Source organism: Nomascus leucogenys, chromosome 19 (assembly GCF_006542625.1).
Source record: "Nomascus leucogenys isolate Asia chromosome 19, Asia_NLE_v1, whole genome shotgun sequence".
Classification (NCBI taxonomy): domain Eukaryota; kingdom Metazoa; phylum Chordata; class Mammalia; order Primates; family Hylobatidae; genus Nomascus; species Nomascus leucogenys.
In genome coordinates, this window is record NC_044399.1 from 8,368,038 (window position 1) to 8,377,223 (window position 9,186).

Here is a 9,186-nt window from a genome sequence, read left to right on the forward strand (position 1 = left end):
CAAGCAACTAGAGACACAAAGTTGGGAGGGGGTAACAAGGTCACACCGTATTGGCACTGTTTCCAGAAAAGAGTAAACAGCTGTGATCTAGGCATCAATCCTAAAAACATCTACTACACCATCTCTCACCCAGATCAATGTGACAGGCTAGCAACTTTTGCCTCCTCTCTCCAGTCCTGCCCCCTGCAATCCATTTGCCACACTGAAGCAAGAGTGACCTACAATACATTTCTCCTAAAACCAAGGTTGGGAGGACAGATGACAGCTTTACTACTTACAGGTTATTCAAGGAACTTACGCCTTCTAAGGCTTTTAAAGCCATTGTAAAGATGCAAATACGCAATTCCTGAGGAAAGCTTTGCTCTCCACTGAGCAGAGCGAAAACTCAGTAAGTTCAATTCTTGATTATGATGAGGGCATGCAGATCCTTCACAATCTGGCCCCATCTTACCATTCCAGCCTCATCTCTTTCTCCCCTCCTCAGCCCCATCCCTCCCACCCTCTACACAGTCACATCTACACTTCCAGCTCTAGCCAGACTGATCTACTTGCAGCTCCTTCACTGCCCCACACTTTGTTCTTTCCAGACCTTTGCACTTAATGCCCCCTCTGCTTAAAAAGTCCATTCTCGACGTATATATGCCTGGACAGCTCCTACCCATCCTTAAGAACACGGCTCTAACAGATCTTCTGGAAGCCTTCATTGACTGGCTGCTTACCCCAAGCTGGGCCAGGCCCTGGGCTCCTCCACACCTGTGTATACATCTAGTTGTAGACTGCTCACATCACACTCAACTCTCCTCTCCATTTTACTTACTCTCTCCACATCTCCCTTAGACTAGAAGTTCTTGCAGCAGGATCTGCTTTATATCTAGCACAATGCCTACACAACAGGAGGTGAAAGAGAAAAGCAGCCCCTGACTGTCAGGAACTGACCTGGCACACACAGCCAGACGTGGTGTTCTAACATAAATGCAACAATTTCAAAGAATGCCAACATCAAACAAGGTCACTCTGTCACCAGGATATGAAGACAAAAATAAGACTACTCTGGAATCATATCTGAACACAGACAAAAACATGAACATCACCCAAACCACAAAATGCCCAAACATCTTCCCTTCCTGGCTAATATGAAGGATTGCTGCTTCTTTATCAATTACAGCTTTAGCCTTACTCCATACCTCTTGCCTTTTCGTTAAGATTTTAAATATTCAATTGCAGAATTCCCACTCCTCCTTATTCCTGAAGCACCCAAGACTGAGCAAAGCTTTGCTTCCTTGAACTCTTCTCCAAATCACCTAACATCGTCTCGAATCTTCTAAGTCCTTTCTAATAACCTCTTACAGAGACCCCCAGCGTTCCCTAGGACAGGCATTCTCCGTCATTGCAGGGAGTTAATAAGACCAACTTTGTTCAACTAGAGGTATGGTCCTGGCAGTCTTTGACTAGAGGGCACTGACAGTGTTTAATAAATTTCACTGAATAATTGATTATTAAATGTCATAAGATGTTTGTAAGCACATATGTAAGTACCTAGAAATTACAAAATAAAATTAGAACATTAAATCCACATCTGTTGATACACACAATAGTAAAACCAATGACACATTGACATGTTAAAGAGTATGTGTGTAGTATAAGTCTATTTGATAAAATAAATAAGGCCCCCATATATGTATCTATCCAGTGTGTACACATGAACAAAAAGAAAAGTGTGGAAGGACACACACCTGGCTGTAAAATTCGTTATCTTACCATGTAGGACTAAAAGGAGATGATTAGCTTTGCCTTTACGCGTCTCTGTGCTATATTGTTTTACTTGATATAGTAAGTCTATGTTCATTTTCATAAGGAAAAAAAATGTTTCATCACAGGAGGAAAACTGCAGCTTCTCATCTTTCACATTTCAGTTTCAATGTTCACTTCCAAAAGCCCTTTCGGCTTAAAACGAAGCTGTCTAGTGGTCAAAAGTATGGACCCTAGAGCCAGACTGCCTTGGTTTGACTCCTGACTTTACTACTGACCATTACATCATCTCAGGCTAGTTTCTTTTTTTTCTTTAATTTTTTAACTAATACATAATAATTGTACATATTTATGGGGTATGTGTAATATTTGGATTACATGCATAGGATGTGTGATGATCAAATCAGAGTATTTAGGATATCCATCACCTCAAACATTTATCATTTCTTGGTGCTGGGAACATCTCAAATCTTATCTTCTAGCTACTTTAAAATATACAATAAAAAATAAAATATACAATAAACTGTTAAGTATAGTACCATGCTGCTGAACACTAGAGCTTACTCCTTCTACCTAACTATATGTCTGTACTTATTAACCAACCTCTCTTTATCACTCCCTGTCCCCTAGGCTAGTTTCTTCACCTCAGTGTCTGAGTTTCCCCATCTTCAAATAACTGCACAATTACATGCAATGGGATTAAAATAACACCTAACCCATATGAAGCCAATATATATTAGCTGTTTTACATAATAACAGAATATGATCATTTCTTAATCACCCTTTCTTGGTAGATTCTCATAACCTGGATTGTTCTGTATTATGGAATCTTTTTTATTCCTTCATAACACTTTACTAAACTTGTAATTTACATATTTACGTTTTTAAAAATTTTTTTTTTTTTTTTTTTGAGACGGAGTCTCGCTCTGTCGCCCAGGCTGGAGTGCAGTGGCGCAATCTCGGCTCACTGCAAGCTCCGCCTCCCGGGCTCACGCCATTCCCCTGCCTCAGCCTCTCCAAGTAGCTGGGACTACAAGCGCCCGCCACCACGCCCGGCTAATTTTTTGTATTTTTAGTAGAGACGGGGTTTCATCGTGGTCTCAATCTCCTGACCTCGTGATCCGCCCACCTCGGCCTCCCAAAGTGCTGGGATTACAAGCGTGAGCCACTGCGCCCGGCCTTACATTTATTAAATTTGTTTGTTTTTTTTTGTTTTTTTTTTTTTAGCTACACCTGCTGGAATGGGACATATTTACCTGATTAATAGCTGTCTCTCCCACTAGGATATAAGCTTTTAAAAGGAACGAATTATTTTCTTTTGTTCTATACCAAATACCCAACACTTAGCTTAATAGCTGGCCCATACAAGACACTATATTTCTTGAATAAATGGACATCAGTTGAATCTAATGTCCACAGCATTTTCTGTCTAATGGGAATATAATGCTATACATTCTTTTGCACAATTAGCAAAAAAATTAATGTCTTGCCACCCGTTTTGAAAATGGCAGATGTAGCCAACAGCAATGTCAGAACAAAAAATTTATGTTGTAGTAAGCTCATTTTTAGAACTTGCCAATTTAATAGACAAAATCTCTAAATGTATTCAAAATGCTTTCACCAAAAGGCCAATCGGTTAATAGACGCACCCTATAACTTTTCTCCGGTTACAGACACAGTGCATGAAAGCAACAATAGTGGCCATGCTGCCCAGTGCTTACTTATTTCTTATCCTCCAGATATGACACAGTAAGTTCCTGAATGTGGCCCCTCCCATGGTTCTATCTCCAGCCCCTCTTCTCCTCCTCCCACTTAGGTCTCCAGCAACAATCACCCCTATGCAGTCCCCAGAGCCTACCCTGGTGCTGACATTCCTGGGCCTGGGTGGCAGCGCTTGCCCCCTCCACACAGAGGCCTAAGTGGTCCTCCTGAATCATGTCTTCTTACAACCATTCTGTGCTCAAAACACCCCAACGGTTGTCCTCTCACTCAAAATCCCAGATCCCTACCAGGGCTGACCAGACCCTGCTTGATCTATTCCACCCCTTCTCCACCTCCCTAAGTTCAACTCTTGCTGCTCCTTCTCCTGGGCTCTGCTCAGGCCACAGTGACTTTCTGTACATACGTCACCTGATCAGAGCTTCTCTGACCACCGTGTATAAATGGTGTATAACATTTATATGTGTATAAAACAGCCCTCTCCCCCTCTACTATATCCTCCTTCCACAGCCCTATTTTAAAGGTCTTCTTTATAACACCTAGCATCACTCCACATACCACATATTTTGTTTTTGGTCTGCTTCCCCTAGCCAAACAAACGTAGCTCAATGAGAATAAAGACTATCTCTGTTTTGTTCACTGCTGAATCTCCAGCACTTGAGAGAAGTGCCTGGTACACCACAGAACCCAGTACCAGTAGAATGAATGGACATGCCCAAGCTGATCCAACTACCTGGAATGCCTGACCCAACTTTTAACATTCTTAACGAGCCAAAATGAGAGGTGACAGCGTGCTGGCAGTCCTCACAGCCCTCGTTCACTCTCGGCGCCTCCTCTGCCTGGGCTCCCACTTTGGCGGCACTTGAGGAGCCCTTCAGCCCACGGCTGCACTGTGGAAGCCCCTTTCTGGGCTGGCCAAGGCCAGAGCTGGCTCCCTCAGCTTGCAGGCAGGTGTGGAGGGAGAGGCATGAGTGGGAACCTGGGCTGCGCACGGCGCTTGTGGGCCAGCTGGAGTTCCCGGTGGGTGTGGGCTTGGCGGGCCCTGCACTCGGAGCAGCCGGCCGGCCCTGCTGGTCCCGGACAATGAGGGGCTTAGCACCCGGGCCAGCAGCTGCGGAGGATGTACTAGGTCCCCCAGCAGTGCCAGCCTACCGGCGCTGTGCTCGATTTCTCACCAGGCCTCAGCTGCCTTCCCGCGGGGCAGGGCTCTGGACCTGCAGCCTGCCATACCTGAGCCTCCCACCCCCTCCATGGGCTCCTGTGCAGCCCGAGCCTCCCTGACGAGCGCCACCCCCTGCTCCACGGCGCCCAGTCCCATCAACCACCCAAGGGCTGAGGAGTGCGAGCGCATGGCGCGAGACTGGCAGGCAGCTCCACCTGCAGCCCCGGTGCGGGATCCACTGGGTGAAGCCAGCTGGGCTCCTGAGTGTGGTGGAGATGTGGAGAACCTTTATGTCTAGCTCAGGGATTGTAAATACACCAATCAGCACCCTGTGTCTAGCTCAGGGTCTGTGAATGCACCAATCGACACTCTGTATCTAGCTGCTCTGGTGGGGCCTTGGAGAACCTTTGTGTCGATACTCTGTATCTAACTGATCTGATGGGGACGTGGAGAACCTTTATGTCTAGCTCAGGGATTGTAAATGCACCAATCAGCGCCCTGTCAAAACAGACCACTCGGCTCTACCAATCAGCAGGACGTGGGTGGGGCCAGATAAGAGAATAAAAGCAGGCTGCCCAAGCCAGAGTGGCAACCCGCTCGGGTCCCCTTCCACACTGTGGAAGCTTTGTTCTTTCGCTCTTTGCAATAAATCTTGCTACTGCTCACTCTTTGGGTCCACACTGCTTTTATGAGCTGTAACACTCACCGCGAAGGTCTGCAGCTTCACTCCTGAGCCAGCGAGACCATGAACCCACCAGAAGGAAGAAACTCCGAACACATCCGAACATCAGAAGGAACAAACTCCAGACGTGCCACCTTAAGAGCTAAAACACTCACCGAGAGGGTCCGTGGCTTCATTCTTGAAGTCAGTGAGACCAAGAACCCACCAATTCTGGACATAAAAACATACCCTTCAAAACCCCACTTGCGGGTCACCTTTAAACTAACTTATGTATGTGTATGTATGTATGTATTTATTTATTTATTTTTATTGAGACAGGGTCTGGCTCTATTGCCCAGGATGGAGTGCAGTGGCACATTCATAGCTCACTGCAGACTCAAACTCCTGGACTCAAGTGATCCTCCTGCCTCACCCCGAGTAGCTGGGACTACAGGTGCATGCCAACACACCCAGATAATTGTTTACATTTTTAATTTTTGTAGAGACAGGTCTTGCTATATTGCCGAGGCTGCTCTTGAACTCCTAGCCTGAAGTGATCTTCCTGCCTTAGCCTCCCAAAGCACTGAGATTACAGGTGTGAGCCTGCATGCCCAGCCTTGAACTAATTTATTAAGGGCTGTCTCTCTCCTTCATTCTTCTATCCCCAGAACCTATTACAGATCTAGAACAGGTAGAAACTTAATAGATAACCGTCAAATTGAATAACTGCATAGGTGTGCTAAAGATACCTCTTCTGGAGGACTTTGCTCACCCACAGTCCCTGCTACCCTCAACAGCCATGTTCTCTAGCATCAGCCATACCCAGGGATGGGCATATGATCTGTGGCATGAAACTGTTGAAAATGATAAGCTGGGCCGATCAGACTTCTCTCTCTAGAACTGGGAATTAGAAACCAGAGACTGGGCCAGTCAATATGGGTCACACATAAAATGATACAGTTCTGAGACAGCCAATCAGCAAAGAGAGAACACAACAGATATGAACAGAAAAGAGACTCCTCCTAAGTAAGAGAACAAATGTGGCCCCTAAGAGGAGGTCAGAGCTGCAGTGAGCCAAGATCATACCACCTGCACTCCAGCCTGGGCAACAGAGCCAGATCCTGTCTCAAAAAAAAAAAAAAGTTGCCCCAGGGAGATGTAGAAAATGGAGCTACCTGGGATCCTGACTTCTTTCTGACTCTCATTCAATCCTATTACCTCCTTTCCTTGAAGTAAAAGATTTAAGCCTCTGTTGTCTTCTAAACAGCCCTGACAAATACAGTAGCACATAAAATGGAGAAACTGACCATTCTTGAGCAAAAGCAGGAAGAAGGGGATGGCACATTCATACATGATCCTATAAAAATTAATCTGGCAGTGTATGTGACCCAGACTGGAAAAACACAAAGAATCAGGGCCCTAGATACCAGTCGAGGAACCACCAAACAGACAGTACACAGGAGAGGCAGTGGGAATAGAGAAGAAATGAGAGGTATTAACTTGAAAAATATAAAATCCCCAATATTTGAACTTTCTGACCTACCAAAATATCCAGAAGAGATATTCTGGATATAAAGATAAAACTATGTGACTGGATGGAAAAGAAAAGAACAGGTGAAAGATGACCAGATGCCCAGCATAGGTGACTGAAGAATGGAGCTGCCTTTAACAAAAAAAAAAAAAAAAAAAAGGAGAAAGAGACTTTTATCTACTTAGTTAGGCCTCCTCCCTCCCTCCCACCACCCCAGCTTGGTGAATGGGGCTATGGGGTGCTTTGGCCAGGCTGAATTTGAAGTGTCCCAAAAGAGCTAGGTCGGAGAAACCTACCCAATACTTGGAAAAAGATATCGTTCATACTGTGTGTGAATGATCTGGAAATTATTCACATAAAGGGTGTAGAACAAGGATTCTCAAACTTGTGTGCATCAAAATTATTTGGGAAGCTTGTCAAATACACATATCCCTTGAGCTCCTCGCTGGGAGAATCCCATTCCCTAGATCTGGGGTGGTGCCCAGAAACTGACATTTTAACAAGTACCCCAAAATGATTCTGATGAAAGTAGTCCATGCTAGTAAAGCTAGAAGAGAACAAAGAACACACCTGGCCATGGCATTTCCCAACCTGGGCTCTGCACTCAATACCCCACGGTGGTTTAAAAAGGTGTAGATGTCTGGTCCTCAGTGTTGTCAAAACGTGGACAGGAACGAACGTGAAGGGGTGATTCCCGAGCCACACCTCAGGCCGAAGGAATGGGAATCTCTAAAACGCTAAAAAATCTACATTTTTAACAAGCGCCCATAGGGAGCAGAGATGGCTGCATAAATAGTTATTCATAAACAAATTCTTCATCGGTTTAAACCTGTCGACTTAAAAGAATAAAAATTCCAACATTACGAAGTGATGAAGAAATTATTTCCCTATAAATAAATCTTGGAGGCGTGGAAAGCAATGGCTTGCACTATTTTGCCAGGCGTTTAAAAGCCTGCACAGGACAATGGAGCAATGGAGCCCACGATAAAAGCAAGGGAGAAAACAACACCTCCCGGCCCATGGAAGCCTAGAAGAGGAACCTAGAACGATTAGCGGTACCAGCTAAGGGGGCTCTCAAGGTGGTGGATGTGCCAGAGGCTGCTTGGCAAAAGAAAAAAAAAACGGTTTTACCAACACCTTTCACCCCAGCCCACCCGAGGGGCCCCTGAGGAGACAGACGACCCGAGACTCCAAGGTCGGAGACCCTCCCAGCGCTCCAGGAAACGCGGACTCGCCCCGAAAGCCGGGGCCCGAGCGTCCGGGGCCCGCGCCAGGCCCTTCCCGGGACCCCCGGCCCGAGCTCGCCCCTCCCGCGCACTCCCCGGCTGTCCCACCTCCCCGGCCAGCTCCCCGAGCCCTGCCTCGCCCCCGTCTCCTCCCCAATCCCGCGACAAAGCCCCGCGGACCGGCCTCCACACTGACCGTCTCCCAACCTGGTCCTCAGCTCCGGCGGAACGGGCCCGCTCGGCTGCAGGCGATGTCAGAGGACGGGAAAACAAGAGACGGCGACTGCAAGCGCGTCGCCCTCACCACACCCGGCGGCCATATTCTTCCCTCTCCGTGAACTGACAGATCACGTGCCCTGTTTAGGGGCGGGACTCCGGGTTGCCACGCCCCCTGGGCGTGGAGGGGAGGGGCGTAGAGGGGAGTGGCGTAGAGCAGGCGGGGCTGGAGGGGCCGCAGGGCTGGAGGGGCCGCGGGGCGGGGACACCTGGGACAAGCGCCCCAGGCAATGTTTTTCATTGTGAATGTCACTCTTATTACAGTTAATTTATTATCCCTATTTGCCATTATAATCAAGCTTATTTAGAGAAGTAAACATCAATTATAACTTCAGAAGACACTGCACATACATGAGAAATGAAAGCCCGCTCAGCAGCCTTCCTCCGGATCCAGGAGCGAGACCTTTGCCTTCCGCGGGGCCTGTAGTTCACACTCCGGGCCTTCCAGGTCTCCCAGCACCTCCCCTCACCTCCTTCAGCCTCCACATTCCTAGGCCTTGCTGCCAACAAGCGTCAATCTTGATTTTTGAAAAGGTCCAAGGATGATTACGACGTGCGTAGGTTGGGAACCATCAAAAAGCACCCACTGATGTGTCAACCTGGCAACTCAGGAAAAAGCCAATAAGGAGCCTGACTTCATCAGAAGTTGGTGCAGGCTGGAGACAATGGCTCACATCTGTAATCCCAGCACTTTGGGAGGCCAAGACCGAGGAGCACTTGAGCTCAGGAGTTTGAAACCAGCCTGGGCAACATGGAGAGACCTCGTCTCTACAAAAAAAAAAAAAATACAAAAATACAAAACTTAGCCAGGCGTGGTGTTGCACACCTGTAGTCCCAGCTACTTAGGAAGCAGAGGTGAGAA

At 47.0% G+C, this 9,186-nt stretch overlaps 1 protein-coding gene across 13 annotated transcripts in view; it reads right to left on the reverse strand.

Annotated features, from left to right (window-relative positions):
- KIDINS220 (kinase D interacting substrate 220) overlaps positions 1-8,377 on the reverse strand; it is a 118,672-nt gene extending 110,295 nt beyond the window's left edge. For 12 of the 13 annotated variants that reach the window (XM_030800749.1, XM_030800747.1, XM_030800748.1 and 9 more), the window contains exon 1: positions 8,245-8,377. The gene's annotated coding sequence lies outside the window, so the exon portion shown is untranslated. Of the gene's footprint in view, positions 1-8,202 lie in introns of all 13 variants that reach the window. The other variant, XM_030800740.1, reaches the window with a different exon arrangement.
- Positions 8,378-9,186: the final 809 nt, after the last annotated feature.